The sequence below is a fragment of the Hemitrygon akajei genome, chromosome 6 (assembly GCF_048418815.1).
Source record: "Hemitrygon akajei chromosome 6, sHemAka1.3, whole genome shotgun sequence".
Lineage (NCBI taxonomy): Eukaryota > Metazoa > Chordata > Chondrichthyes > Myliobatiformes > Dasyatidae > Hemitrygon > Hemitrygon akajei.
The window spans coordinates 105338265-105354447 of NC_133129.1; the positions used below are offsets into that span (position 1 = coordinate 105338265).

The following is a 16183-nucleotide window of genomic DNA, read 5'->3' on the forward strand; positions in this document are numbered from 1 at the left end:
TTAGAAAACACTCTCTCAACGTTCACGCCAGACCTTCAAATATTCGGCAGGCTTCAATGAGATTCCTTGGGATCAGACTCCATTGACCACATTTCTGCCCAATGCACCAGACCGACTGTGTTGCCCTGAGCCTAAGGCTTTATCCTCACCGTCACCTGCGCGACCAAAGGTCAGTAACACCATCGCACCTCTCTTTGCGACCTTGAGCAAAGTCCAGTTACAGAAAGCAGGTGACTTAGATCTGAGGCCAGTGGACAGGGCCTGTTTAATCCTCACTAACCTGCCCGTCCTTGTCTCTCTCCCGTGGGTCCTTGGACGTGTAACCAGTCTCCCGTGTGTACACACATCTATTGCACTGTCCGCAGTTGTGTGGCTGTTGACCGTTGAAAATTGAAACCAATGTTGAAAGAGAGAGAGAAGGGGGGATAGAGGGGGAAAGAGAGGGTTAGACAGCGAAGGGAGAGGAACAGAAGGGGAGGGGGACAGGGAGAAAGTGAGAGAGAGGGAAAGAAAGCGAGAGGGAAGAGAGAGAGAAAGAGCGAGATAAAATCTCTTCACACAGGAGACTGTACAAAACCGACTTTTATAAAACTTTGCAAATGAATCAAGTTTTGTGGAAGAGATACTGAACTAACACGGTTGAAAGCTGGCGTTGTGTCCCGCCAGAGCGCGTCTTACGGGGCGGATTGTGTGGACACAGAGGCGAGGGCGAGGCACTGGGCGCCACTAGGCTCCGGAGCGTCGGGCACAGCGGCGCTCCCGGTGCAGAACGTCGTAGACTTGACGGCGCGGAAGATGCCCGACTTCTTGATGGTCTTGCGGAAGTTTTCCCCCACGAAGTAGTACAGCAGGGGTTGAGGCAGCTGTTGGAGGCCGCCAGGCACAGGGTCACCACAATGGCTTTCTGCACTGCCAGGGCGAAGGGTCCGCAGTGACGGTCCTGCGTCATCAGGTGTAGGTGCACGCTGCGGATGACGTGATAGGGCAAGAAGCAGAAGAGGAAGGAAGAGAGGACGATGAACACCATGCAGATGGGTCTCCGCGAGGAGCGCGCCGACCTGTGCAGCCGCTGCGTAGGCCAGCAGAGCCGGCGCATGATGCCGGCGTAGCAGGCCAGGATGGTGCCAAAGGGCAGGACGAAGCCCGGCACCAGCGCCATGTAGTTCAACCTGAGCAACACTTTCCAGTTCATGTTGTGAGGCTCGAAGCAGCGGAGGCGGCCGCGGTGCCAGTGCGGAGTCGCCAACAGGAAGGGCGCCGTGGCAAGCCCCACGAAGAGCCAGATGGCGAGGCAAACGGCGAGCGCCTGCGAACCGTCAACAAACTCTTGGCGCGTACCGGGTGCACGATGGCGATGTAGCGGAAGGCGCTGAGCGTCGTTAGGAACAGGATGCTGGAGTACAGGTTGAGGTAGAAGGCGTAGCTGCTGATGCGGCACAGGAAGGTGCCCAGCGTCCACTCGTTAAGCCTGTAGTAGGCGATGCGGTAGGGCAGCGTCAGGTTGAAGAAGAGGTCCGAGATGGCCAGGTTGATCATGAAGATGGTGCTGGCCGTCTTGCGGCGGGTTAGACACACGAACACGTAGAGCGCAGTGCCGTTCCCCGCCAGACCCACCACCAGTACCGCGCTGTAGACGCTGGTGAACACCGGGATCTTGAAATCGTGGATGTCGCAGCTGTTACTGGAGATGTTCCCGTTCATCGCTGTCCACCCGGGGGAGGAGGGACCAGCGTGCTGCGTGGGAGGGGCGAGAAGAGGGACAGCATTGGTGGGGATTACTGACGCCGCGGACCAAGGGTAGGGGAAGGGGTAGGAGGGGGAAAGAAGGGAGGAGAGGTCGGCAGTGGGAGTTGGGAAGAATGTGGAGGAAAGGGAGGAGGGGTGGGAGACGGAGGAGAGTTGGGGGAGGTAGAAGGGGAGGGGTGGAACGGCAGGGATGAACGCGGAGGGGTGGAAAGGGAAGGGCTGGAACCGGGTGGTAGGAACGGGATAGAGGGAAATGGGGAGGGGCTGAAATGGGGAACGGCGAGAGGTAGAACGGGAATGGGGTGAGGTGGAATGGGAATGTGGAACGGGGCGGGGTGGATCGGGGGGGCTGGAACGAGGAGCGATGAACAGGGAGGGGAGGAACGGGGAGAGGTGGAACGAGGAGAGGAGGAACGGGGATGGATGGAACGGGGAGAGGTGGAACGAGGAGAGGAGGAACGGGGATGGATGGAATGGGGAGAGGGTGGAACGAGGAGAGCAGGAACGGGGATGGATGGAACGGGGAGAGGTGGAACGGGGATGGATGGAACGGGGAGAGGTGGAACGAGGAGAGGAGGAACGGGGATGGATGGAATGGGGAGAGGTGGAACGAGGAGAGCAGGAACGGGGATGGATGGAACGGGGAGAGGTGGAACGGGGATGGATGGAACGGGGAGAGGAGGAACGGGATGGATGGAACGGGGAGAGGTGGAACGAGGAGAGGAGGAACGGGGATGGATGGAACGGGGAGAGGTGGAATGAGGAGAGGAGGAACGGGGATGGATGGAATGGGGAGAGGTGGGACGAGGAGAGGAGGAACGGGGATGGATGGAATGGGGAGAGGTGGAACGAGGAGAGGAGGAACGGGGATGGATGGAATGGGGAAGGGTGGAACTCGAAGGGGTAGGTTTGAGTGGAACATGAAAATCGGTAGTATTAGGTCCTCCACTGTGAAGTTGTACTTTGGAGGCGTCCCCAGTCCCAGGAACTCCTCTGCATTCTGCTGAGGAGGTGCACAGGAGGCAGAGGGTGTTATTGACAGGAGGTGGGAGAGCACGGGAGGTGGTGCACGGTTCTCCTGTGGATGTTCCCGCTCTATGGAGTGAGGGAATGGTGGGTCAGCCTCTCTGGGGAGATTGGGAATACCATCAATGGGGCCACATTTCTCGCCATTGTACACCATAAGGCATAGGAGCAGAATATGGTCATTCTACTCTGCCATTCCATCATGCTGGTATATTTTTCCTCTGAACCCCAGTCTCCTGTCTTCTTTGATGCCTTTACTAATGGAGAACCTATCAACCTCCACTTTAAATATAGACAATGACCTGGCCTCCACAACCGTCTGCAGATTGCCCCTCTGGCTACGGAAATTCCTCCTCATCCTTGTTCTAAAGGAACATCAAGACTCCTCGTGGTAGGCTGATCTCACCTGGCCCCTGAACTCCTCCGTCCTGATAAAAAAAAAGGTGCAACAGTGCCTTTATTTCCTGCGGAGCATCAAGAAAGCTCACCTCTGTCCCAAGAGACTGACCGACTTTTACCGCTGTACCTTGGAGAGCATACTCACCAACTGCATCTCAGTGTGGTATGGCAATGGTCCGTTATCGGACCACAAAGCACTCCAGCGTGTGGTGAAAACTGCCCAGCGGATTATCAGCACCCAATTGCCCACCATTGTGAACATCTACCATAAACACTGCCTGGGCAGGGCAAAAAGCATTATCAAGGATGCATCTCACCCTAACTAAGGACTTTTTACTCTCCTCCCATCCGGTAGGCACTACAGGAGCCGCTGCTCCCGCACCAGCAGACACAGGAAGAGCTTCTTCCCTGAGGCTGTGACCCTGCTGAATCTCACATCACAGTATTGCACCGATATTGTACTGTCTCAGCACTTTTTATATGCAGTTATTTTGTAAATAACACTATTCTTTGCATTTCTGGTTAGATGCTAACTGCATTTCATTGGCTTTGTATCTGTACTCAGCACAACGACAATAAAGTTGAAACCCGAAACCCAATTTCTCTCGGGATCAATAAAGTATGTCTGTCTGTCTGTCTGTCTAATCTAAAAAGATGAAGACATTAGGGATCCAGAGACTTTGTTGTCACACCTCGAACTGGCCACCAGAGGGAGTCAGAAACGACGATGCCGACCCCTTCCTGCTCACCTGTCTATTAGGCTGATTATAATCATTGTAATCACCTGTGCTGCCTACATTAGCGAGTACTACTTATAAGGAGAGGTTGAGCAAACTTTGTTTTCTCCGAAGTGGAGAAGGTTGAAAAGTAACCTAATAGAAGTGTTCAAAATTATGAAAGGCACAGGAGGTAATTGAATCTTTTCCTGGAGTGAAAATATCAAATGTTAGTGAGCATAGGTTTAAGGTGAGGAGACAGAAGTTTAAATGAGAATTGAGAAGCAAGTTTTTTTTTACAGAGCGGGTGGTGGGGCAGGTAAATATGAAAACAATGTTTAAGAGTCATTTTGACAGATTGATAAATCTACAGGGAATGGGATTTGCGAGTGTAGATGGCGTGCAGACGGATGGGATTAGTTTAGATTGGCATTCTGGTCAGCACAGACACGTTGGCTCTTCTGTTCTATGTTCTACGGCATCGTTCACACATTGTATGATTATGCAGGGATGCAGTAAACTGCGTGGAGCTTGGGATAGAAGTCAGGATACAGACAGGTGAATAGAAGGGACAGAGATGTTGCCGATTAAACGTCACCCCACACCCCTGCTTCGCTCCGGGGGGGGGAGGGGAGCCCAGGCTCTCCAACCTCTCCCCATTATTAAAGTCAAATTACATTATTATCAAAGAACCTACATGTTACCGCATACATTTCTTTAAAGAAATACAACATAATTTATGAAAAAAACTACACAGAAACATACTCTGACAAACAACCGAGGTGCAAAAACAAAACAAAAATAATATTGAGAACAGGAGTTGTAAAGTCCTTGAACGTGAATCTGTAGGTTGTGGAATCTGTTCAGAATGAGGTGAGTGAAGTTATCCACGCCAGTTCAGGAGCCTGGCGGTTGAGGAATAACTGTCGAAATTCGTTTTTCTTGCAGGCCTTTACAAGAAAATAAAGACATACTATAGAATTGCCAGAAAACTATACATCAACGAAAACTGACAAACTACCAACGTGCAAATGAAGACAAACTGCGAAATAATAACACAGAGGGCATGAGTTATAGAGTCCTTGAAAGTGGGTCTGTACGTCATAGAATCAGGTCAGAGTGAAGTTAACCACGCTCGTTCAGGAGCCTGATGGTCGAAAGGTAATCATGACTGTTCCTGAACCCAGCGGTGTATCCGGCCGCTGGCTCCTTGCACGCTTCCCACCCGTGCTAGGCTGAGCGTCTCGGCCTCGTAAAAAGAAAGTCAAATGCCAAACAGCAGAACTGCCGCCTGATGCGCCACAGGGCGTGGGACCTAAGGCTCCGGTACCTCCTGCCTGATACTAGTAGCGAGAGGAGAGCATGGCCTGGACGCTGGGGTCCTCGATGATTGGTGCTGCCCTCTTGTGGCAGTGGTGGGAAGGGGGGTGTGCATGTGATGGACTGAGCTGTACCCACGAATTTCTGTTGCTGGGCATTAGTATTTTCATACCAGGCAGTGATGCAACCATTTAGAATACTCTCCACTGTGTATCTATTGAAGTTATTCAAAGTTTTTAGTGAAATGCTGGATCTACGCAATCTTCGAAGAAAAAAGGAGAGGCCTGTTGTGCCATCATTCTGGTGGCATTTATGTTTATATGTGTGCTAACCCAACTGACTTTCCGAAATGCTTCACCTCCCATTTCTCAAGATATATTTCCATCACATCTATAATTCCTGGAAAGAAGTTTTTTTTCTCTCTCTGCCCGTTAACCCGCTGCCGTTCAGGGCAGCGATGAAGCTCCTCCATCTCTGGCGGTGTTCAGGGCATCCGTCATCGTGTCAGTCGCTCGGTTTTGACCTCTGTCAGTCACTCAAGTCCGGAAATGCCGTCGCGTTCAGATGCAGAAGGATTCTTCATTGCTGCTTCCGTAACAAATTAGTTTTACCTGTCAGGTTGTTAGCCCCGAGCTGAACTCCAGAACCTGGAGGCCGGTGACCACTCCTAGTCTGGCCTCTGCCTGCTTAGCATGAGTGACCCTATCAAGAGTCAAAGCGTCAAGCCCGGACTCCAGGCAGCACAGCTCCCCGGCAAGGCTGTGATCCTCTTCGAGGAAAGAAGTCTAGTTCTGTGGAAAGTCTGGGTTTGTACTCTCTATGAACGGGCAGGTAATCAAAAGGAATTTAGACTCGATTAGAAAGTGATTCCATCACGTACAGTGGCGAGAGGCAGGGAGGTGAAACCAATAAAATCAGATTTTCGTGCAGCGCAGTTGAGCTCTGGAATGCCGTGGGAAGCGTGGAACCTCCAAAGAGATTCTCCAAAGGTTACTAAATATTGAAAGCCTTAGTAAAAGTGGAGAGGATGTTTCCTTTAGTGGGAGAGTCTCGGACCAGATGGCACAGCCTCAGAACAAGAAGGATTTCCCGCGAAAAGAGATGAGGAGGAATTTCTTTAAGTAGAAGATTATGAATCTGTGGAATTCATTGCCAGACACGGCTGTGAATCATTGGGTGTGTTTAATAGGTTCTTGATTAGTAGGGGCGTCAAATGTTGCGAGGAGAAGGCAGGAGAATGGGGTTGAGAGGGGTAATAAATCAGCCATGATGGAATAGCAGAGCAGACTCGATGCACTGACTGGCCGAATTCCGCTCCTAATGTCTTATGGTTTTACGGTCCGCGCAGCAAGACCGGAGGGAAATTATTTGCAGAGTGAGGAAGAGAGATGGGGGGGGGGGGGGGGCAGGAAGAAGGTGGGGTGGCGGGGAGGGTTAACACGGAGCTCGTAAAGCCCATACTGGTCAAATGTCTCCCCGTTGCGCAGCAACCCGTGTGTGCAGGAGCTGAGTCTCCGTGACTCTGCGCCCCGCTGATCCGCCGGAGTTTGCCCCAGACACCGGCTCCACGGGCTGGGGATGGCTAACAGGTAGAGCGGCCAGCTTCGGGACCCACAGCTCCACGGGAGGTGGGGGGGTAGTTACAGAGAGGACCGCACCTCCGGCCCCCGTCTCCACAGTAAATCACGTGTGAGAACGAGGGGGAGAGGGGAAAGGGAGGAAGGAGAGTTAGGGGAGAGGGGAAAGGGAGGAAGGGGAGTTAGGGGAGAGGGGAAAGGGAGGAAGGGGAGTTAGGAGGAGAGGGGAAAGGGAGGAAGGAGAGTTAGGGGAGAGGGGAAAGGGAGGAAGGGGAGTTAGGGGGAGAGGGGAAAGGGAGGAAGGAGAGTTAGGGGGAGAGGGGAAAGGGAGGAAGGGGAGTTAGGGGAGAGGGGAAAGGGAGGAAGGGGAGTTAGGGGGAGAGGGGAAAGGGAGGAAGGGGAGTTAGGGGGAGAGGGGAAAGGGAGGAAGGAGAGTTAGGGGAGAGGGGAAGGGAGGAAGGGGTTAGGGGGAGAGGGGAAAGGGAGGAAGGGGAGTTAGGGGGAGAGGGGAAAGGGAGGAAGGGGAGTTAGGGGGAGAGGGGAAAGGGAGGAAGGGGAGTTAGGGGGAGAGGGGAAAGGGAGGAAGGAGAGTTAGGGGAGAGGGGAAAGGGAGGAAGGAGAGTTAGGGGGAGAGGGGAAAGGGAGGAAGGGGAGTTAGGGGGAGAGGGGAAAGGGAGGAAGGGGAGTTAGGGGGAGAGGGGAAAGGGAGGAAGGAGAGTTAGGGGGAGAGGGGAAAGGGAGGAAGGAGAGTTAGGGGGAGCGGGGAAAGGGAGGAAGGGGAGTTAGGGGGAGAGGGGAAAGGGAGGAAGGGGAGTTAGGGGGAGAGGGGAGACTGCTGCTTTTTCCTCTCCCCACCCACAGCAAACGGGGAATATCGGCGCTCTCCAACCCGAGCGCAAAATTCCCCTGGAGATCCACGGTGGAAGCAGGGGGAAGGGGAGACTCCACGGTCAGGGGCTAAGGCGGCAGACACACACACACACACACACACACACACACACACACACACACACACACACACACTTCCTCAGCATAGGAGGCCATTCGTCCCCTCGTTCTAGGAATAAACTCTAAATCGAGGCGTTGGATTTAAACGAGAAAATGCTGGCAGAGAGCGCTTACCAGTTTGGGGGCAGGCCTGCACCTTGACACCTGGACCCGATTCGCTCAGCGCTTCGAGAAAATGAAACAAACGTGCGGTGAGCAGCTGTCTAAAGGAAGCCGGTGTGTCGGGAGGGGAGGGAGAGGGGAGGGAGGGAGGAGGAGGGAGAGATGGAGGGAACGAAAAAGGTGAGTGGGGGTGTGGGAGGGAGGGGAGAGGGAAGGGAGGGGAGAAGGAGGGAAAAGGGAGAAGGCAGAGGGAGAACGGAGGGGGGAGAGAGTGGGACAGGAGAGAAAGAGGGAAGAGGGAGAGATGAAAAGGGGAGTCAGAGGGGAAGGAGAGAAGGAGTGGGGAGGGAGAGGGGACGGGCGAGGGAGGGGCGAAAGAGAGTTGGAAGAAAGGGAGGATGGAGAATGAAGGGGGGGTGGAGAGGGGAGGGAGAGGGGGAAGGGTGATAGAGTGGGGAGGCAGGGAGATGGAGGGTGGAGGGAGAGCTGTGGGAGATGGAGAGCGGAAGGATGAGGGAGAGAGGAGGGAAGGGGAGAGGAAGAAAGGAGGGGAGGAGGTGGAAGGATGGAGTGAGAGGGAGGGGGAGGGAGGAGAAGAGGGTGAGAGAGGGAGGGGAGTGGGAAAAGGGAGGGAGGGGGAGGGAGGAGAGAGAGGGTGAGAGGAGGGAGGTGTAAATGGACAGTAGACAGAAAGAGAGGGTGGGGTGAGAGGCAGAGGTGTGGGCGGGAGTGGTGTGGGGAGGGAGAGGGGAGGGGCAGGGAGAGCAAGAAAGAGGGAGGAGAGAGGGGAGGGAGGAGTTGGGGAAGGAGAGGGAGTAGAGAGGGGGTGTAGAGGGCAGGGAAAGGCTGGAGATGGAGAGGGCGGGGGAGAGGAAAAGACGGGAAGATGAGCGGGGAAGATGGAGGAGGGAAGAAGAGAGGTAGGGTGGAGAGGGGAGGGAGGGGTGTGGAAGGGGTAGTGAGAGAGGGAGGGGAGAGGGAGAAGGGAGGGTGAGGGGAGGGATGGAGAGAGCAAGAGGAGAGGGAGAGGAGAGGGGAAAGAGGGGAAGGGACGGGGAGAGAGGGAGATAGAGAGGGGAGAGGGGGAGATAGGGGAGGGAGGGGGAGATGGAGAGGGAGAGAGGGGAAGGGGGTTGGAGAGGGAGGGAGAGAGGGGTGAGACGGAGGAGAGGGTGAGACAGAGAGGTGCGAGGGTGAGAGCAGAGGGACAGGGAGAAGGTGAGGGAGAGGGAAGGGTGAGAGGGACAGAGGAATCACAAGGGAAAATGGGAAGAGGAGAGTCAGGGGGAGACAGGATATGTGTTCAGGGTAATAATTTATTGATTGATAAATTTCAGCGCAATGCTAAGAACTTGGATCAAAGGGGGAGATTTGATTCCCACCAACCATGACTGCTTCTCCATGAATCCAGACCCTGCAGTAGTGCATGGTAGAGGGGTGAGGTGCACAATGCAAAGCTGCAGGAACCCATCACTGGATCACTGTCTCAGAATCAGGAGCAGAAGCAGGCATATTGTCACAGACACATCGTCCCATCACACACTCCCGGGGTCAGACAGAGTGAATCTCCCTCCACACCGTCCCATCACACACTCCCGGGGTCAGACACAGAGTGAATCTCCCTCCACACCGTCCCATCACACACTCCCGGGGTCAGACACAGAGTGACCCTCCCTCCACACCGTCCCATCACACACTCCCGGGGTCAGACACAGAGTGACCCTCCCTCCACACCGTCCCATCACTCACTCCCCAGGTCAGACACAGAGTGACCCTCCCTCCACACCGTCCCATCACACACTCCCCAGGTCAGACACAGAGTGACCCTCCCTCCACACCGTCCCATCACACAATCCCGGGGTCAGACACAGAGTGAATCTCCCTCCACACCGTCCCATCACACACTCCCGGGGTCAGACACAGAGTGACCCTCCCTCCACACCGTCCCATCACACACTCCCGGGGTCAGACACAGAGTGACCCTCCCTCCACACCGTCCCATCACACACTCCCGGGGTCAGACACAGAGTGAATCTCCCTCCACACCATCCCATCACACACTCCCCAGGTCAGACACAGAGTGAATCTCCCTCTGCACCATCCCATCACACACTCCCGGGGTCAGACACAGAGTGACCCTCCCTCCACACCGTCCCATCACACACTCCCCAGGTCAGACACAGAGTGAATCTCCCTCCACACCGTCCCATCACACACTCCTGGGGTCAGTCACAGAGTGAATCTCCCTCCACACTGTCCCATCACACACTCCCGGGGTCAGACACAGAGTGAATCTCCCACCACACCGTCCCATCGCACACTCCCGGGGTCAGACACAGAGTGAATCTCCCTCCACACCATCCCATCACACACTCCCGGGTCAGACACAGAGTGAATCTCCCTCTGCACCATCCCATCACACACTCCCGGGGTCAGACACAGAGTGACCCTCCCTCCACACCGTCCCATCACACACTCCCCAGGTCAGACACAGAGTGAATCTCCCTCCACACCGTCCCATCACACACTCCCGGGGTCAGTCACAGAGTGAATCTCCCTCCACACTGTCCCATCACACACTCCCGGGGTCAGACACAGAGTGAATCTCCCACCACACCGTCCCATCGCACACTCCCGGGGTCAGACACAGAGTGAATCTCCCTCCACACCATCCCATCACACACTCCCGGGTCAGACACAGAGTGAATCTCCCTCTGCACCATCCCATCACACACTCCCGGGGTCAGACACAGAGTGACCCTCCCTCCACACCGTCCCATCACACACTCCCCAGGTCAGACACAGAGTGAATCTCCCTCCACACCGTCCCATCACACACTCCCGGGGTCAGTCACAGAGTGAATCTCCCTCCACACCATCCCATCACACACTCCCGGGGTCAGACACAGAGTGAATCTCCCACCACACCGTCCCATCGCACACTCCCGGGGTCAGACACAGAGTGAATCTCCCTCCACACCATCCCATCACACACTCCCGGGTCAGACACAGAGTGAATCTCCCTCTGCACCATCCCATCACACACTCCCGGGGTCAGACACAGAGTGACCCTCCCTCCACACCGTCCCATCACACACTCCCCAGGTCAGACACAGAGTGAATCTCCCTCCACACCGTCCCATCACACACTCCCGGGGTCAGTCACAGAGTGAATCTCCCTCCACACCATCCCATCACACACTCCCGGGGTCAGACACAAAGTGAAGCTCCCTCCACACCGTCCCATCACACACTCCCGGGGTCAGTCACAGAGTGAATCTCCCTCCACACCATCCCATCACACACTCCCGGGGTCAGACACAGAGTGAAGCTCCCTCCACACCGTCCCATCACACACTCCCGGGGTCAGACACACAGTGAATCTCCCTCCACACCGTCCCATCACACACTCCCGGGGTCAGACACAGAGTGAATCTCCCTCCACACCGTCCCATCACACACTCCCGGGGTCAGACACAGAGTGACCCTCCCTCCACACCGTCCCATCACACACTCCCGGGGTCAGACACAGAGTGAATCTCCCTCTGCACCATCCCATCACACACTCCCGGGGTCAGACACAGAGTGACCCTCCCTCCACACCGTCCCATCACACACTCCCGGGGTCAGACACTGAGTGAATCTCCCTCCACACTATCCCATCACACACTCCCGGGGTCAGTCACAGAGTGAATCTCCCTCCACACCGTCCCATCACACACTCCCGGGGTCAGACACAGAGTGAATCTCCCTCCAAACCGTCCCATCACACACTCCCAGGGTCAGGCACACAGTGAATCTCCCTTCACACCGTCCCATCACACACTCCCAGGGTCAGACACTGACTGAATCTCCCTCCACACCGTCCCATCACACACTCCCGGGGTCAGACACAGAGTGACCCTCCCTCCACACCGTCCCATCACACACTCCCGGGGTCAGACACAGAGTGAAGCTCCCTCCACACTGTCCCATCACACACTCCCGGGGTCAGACACAGAGTGAAGCTCCCTGCACACCGTCCCATCACACACTCCCGGGGTCAGACACAGAGTGACCCTCCCTCCACACCGTCCCATCACACACTCCCGGGGTCAGACACAGAGTGAATCTCCCTCCACACTGTCCCATCACACACTCCCGGGGTCAGACACAGAGTGAAGCTCCCTCCACACCATCCCATCACACTCTCCTGAGGTCAGTGTGAAGCTTCCTCTGCACAACCATCATACACTCCTAGGGCCAGGCACAGTGTGTGACTCCCTCACACTGTCTGATCACACACTTCCAGGCCAGACAGAGAGTGAATCTCCCTCCACACATTCTGAGAGTTAAGCACAGAGTCTACACTACATTTCATCACACTCTCCCAAGGCCAGACACAGAGTGAAGCTCTGAGGGTCAAGCACAGTGTGAAGCTACCTCTGCTCTGTCCCATGACGTATTCCCAGGGCCAGACACAGAGTGAATCTCTGAGGGTCAAGCACAGAGCAAAGCTCCCTCTGCTCTGTCCCATGACGTATTCCCAGGGCCAGACACAGTGCGAAGCTCCCTCTGCTCTGTCCCATGACGTATTCCCAGGGCCAGACACAGAGCGAAGCTCCTTCTGCTCTGTCCCATGACGTATTCCCAGGGCCAGACACAGAGCGAAGCTCCCTCTGCTCTGTCCCATGACGTATTCCCAGGGCCAGACACAGAGCGAAGCTCCTTCTGCTCTGTCCCATGACGTATTCCCAGGGCCAGACACAGAGCGAAGCTCCCTCTGCTCTGTCCCATGACGTATTCCCAGGGCCAGACACAGAGCGAAGCTCCTTCTGCTCTGTCCCATGACGTATTCCCAGGGCCAGACACAGAGCGAAGCTCCTTCTGCTCTGTCCCATGACGTATTCCCAGGGCCAGACACAGAGCGAAGCTCCCTCTGCTCTGTCCCATGACGTATTCCCAGGGCCAGACACAGAGCGAAGCTCCTTCTGCTCTGTCCCATGACGTATTCCCAGGGCCAGACACAGAGCGAAGCTCCCTCTGCTCTGTCCCATGACGTATTCCCAGGGCCAGACACAGTGTGAAGCTCCTTCTGCTCTGTCCCATGACGTATTCCCAGGGCCAGACACAGAGCGAAGCTCCCTCTGCTCTGTCCCATGACGTATTCCCAGGGCCAGACACAGAGCGAAGCTCCCTCTGCTCTGTCCCATGACGTATTCCCAGGGCCAGACACAGTGTGAAGCTCCCTCTGCTCTGTCCCATGACGTATTCCCAGGGCCAGACACAGAGCGAAGCTCCCTCTGCTCTGTCCCATGACGTATTCCCAGGGCCAGACACAGAGCGAAGCTCCTTCTGCTCTGTCCCATGACGTATTCCCAGGGCCAGACACAGAGCGAAGCTCCCTCTGCTCTGTCCCATGACGTATTCCCAGGGCCAGACACAGTGTGAAGCTCCTTCTGCTCTGTCCCATGACGTATTCCCAGGGCCAGACACAGTGTGAAGCTCCCTCTGCTCTGTCCCATGACGTATTCCCAGGGCCAGACACAGAGCGAAGCTCCCTCTGCTCTGTCCCATGACGTATTCCCAAGGCCAGACACAGTGTGAAGCTCCCTCTCTGCAGCTCAATGACTTTTGGTCCATTTAGGAAAGTGAAGAGGTGATAGACAGGTGCTACAAGAAGGTAACCAACACAAGGCCACAGGAGATAGATAAATGGGAGACTGTCAGCAGGAGAACATCAGATAGTAGAGAGTACCCCGTGACCTTCCCCCTCAACAATAAGTACTCCATTCTGAGTACTGTTGTGAGGGGGAAGGACCTACCTGAGGGAAGCAACAGTGACTGTGCCTTTGGTACGGTGTCTGGTCCTGTGACTCTGAAGAGAGGGGATCCTAAGAAGATGGTAGCAGTAACAGGAGACTCTATAGTTTGGGGACAAATAGGCAATTCTGTGGATGTGAAAAAGAAACACGGATGGTAGTTTGCTTCCCAGTTGCCAGGGCCTGCAATATTTCTGATCACCTCCACAATATCCTGAAATGGGTGAGCAGCTAGAAATTGTGACAGACGTTGGTACCAACGACACAGGGAGAAGGTCCTGAAAACAGAATACAGGCAGTTAGGAAGGAAGTTGAGAAGCAGGACCTCAAGGGCAGTAACTGGGATTGCTGCCTGTGCCTTGTGACAGCGAGAATAGGAATAGAATATGGTGGCAGATAAATGTGTGGCTGAATAATTGGAGCAAGAAGCAGGGATTCAGATTTCTGGGTAATTGGGACCTCTTCCGGGGCAAGTGTGACCTGTTCAAAAGGGACAAGTTGCACTTGGATCTGAGGGGGACCAGATTCTTGCAGGCAGGTTTACTAGAGCTGGCAGGAGTGGCTTAGATAGATAGATAGATAGATAGATACTTTATTCATCCCCATGGGGAAATTCAACTTTTTTTTTCCAATGTCCCATACACTTGTTGTAGCAAAACTAATTACATACAATACTTAACTCATTAAAAAATATGATATGCATCTAAATCACTATCTCAAAAAGCATTAATAATAGCTTTTAAAAAGTTCTTAAGTCCTGGCGGTTGAATTGTAAAGCCTAATGGCATTGGGGAGTATTGACCTCTTCATCCTGTCTGAGGAGCATTGCATCGATAGTAACCTGTCGCTGAAACTGCTTCTCTGTCTCTGGATGGTGCTATGTAGAGGATGTTCAGAGTTTTCCATAATTGACCGTAGCCTACTCAGCGCCCTTCGCTCAGCTACCGATGTTAAACTCTCCAGTACTTTGCCCACGACAGAGCCCGCCTTCCTTACCAGCTTATTAAGACGTGAGGCGTCCCTCTTCTTAATGCTTCCTCCCCAACACGCCACCACAAAGAAGAGGGCGCTCTCCACAACTGACCTATAGAACATCTTCAGCATCTCACTACAGACATTGAATGATGCCAACCTTCTTAGGAAGTACAGTCTACTCTGTGCCTTCCTGCACAAGGCATCTGTGTTGGCAGTCCAGTCTAGCTTCTCATCTAACTGTACTCCCAGATACTTGTAGGTCTTAACCTGCTCCACACATTCTCCATTAATGATCACTGGCTCCATATGAGGCCTAGATCTCCTAAAGTCCACCACCATCTCCTTGGTCTTGGTGATATTGAGACGCAGGTAGTTTGAGTTGCACCATATCACAAAGTCCTGTATCAGTTTCCTATACTCCTCCTCCTGTCCATTCCTGACACACCCCACTATGGCCGTGTCATCAGCGAACTTCTGCACATGGCAGGACTCCGAGTTATATTGGAAGTCTGATGTGTACAGGGTGAACAGGACCGGAGAGAGTACGGTTCCCTGTGGCGCTCCTGTGCTGCTGACCACCGTGTCAGACCTACAGTCTCCCAACCGCACATACTGAGGTCTATCTGTCAAGTAGTCCACTATCCAATCCACCATGTGAGAGTCTACTCCCATCTCCGTTAGTTTGTGCCTTAAGATCTTGGGTTTAAACTAATATGGCAGGGGGACGGGACCAGTGTGACAGAGCCATCAGGTTTACATGAGGGTGTAACATGAATGTAAGGAAGGTCAAGCCAATGATTGGGTACAAATGCAGACAGAGAAAAGAGTTAAATTGCACCACAGAGGTAAAATTCAAAAGGACGAAGAAGACAGGACTGAAGGTGCTGCACTTAAATGTGGGTAGCATTCGGAATAAGGTGGACGAACTTGTGGAGCAATTAGAGATTGGTGGGAATGACATGGGCATCACTGAGTCGTGGCTGAAAGAAGGCTATAGTTGGGAGCTTAACATCAAAGGATATATCTTGTATCAAAAGGACAGGTAGGAAGGCATAGGTGGTGGCGTGGCTCTGTTGGTAAGAGTTTGAATTACATCTTCACAAAGAGGTGACAGGGTCAGAGAATGTTAAATCTTCGTAGGTGCAGTTAAGAAACTGCAAGGGTAAAAAAATCCATTATGGAAATCATATAGGCCTCTAAATAGTAGCCAAGATGTGAGGTTGAGATTGCAAAGGGAGCTGGAAAAGGCATGTAGTAAGGGTAATGATACAATTGTAACGGGGGATTTCAGTTTGCAAGGGGATTGGGAAAATCAGGTCAGTATCAGATCACAAGAGAGGGAATTTGTTGAATGCCTGTGAGATGGGTTTTTAGAGCAGCTTGTGCTTGAGCCTACTTGGGGAAAGGCTGTCTTAGACTGGGTGTTGTGTAATAACCCAGATCTTATTAAGGAACTCAACATAGATAGATTCTTGATTAGCCAGGGCATCAAAGGGTATGGGGTGAAAGCAGG

The 16183-nt window shown here is 53.9% G+C and overlaps 1 pseudogene; it reads right to left on the reverse strand.

Annotated features, from left to right (window-relative positions):
• Positions 1–588: 588 nt before the first annotated feature.
• Positions 589–7978, reverse strand: LOC140728750 (cysteinyl leukotriene receptor 1-like; annotated as a pseudogene).
• Positions 7979–16183: the final 8205 nt, after the last annotated feature.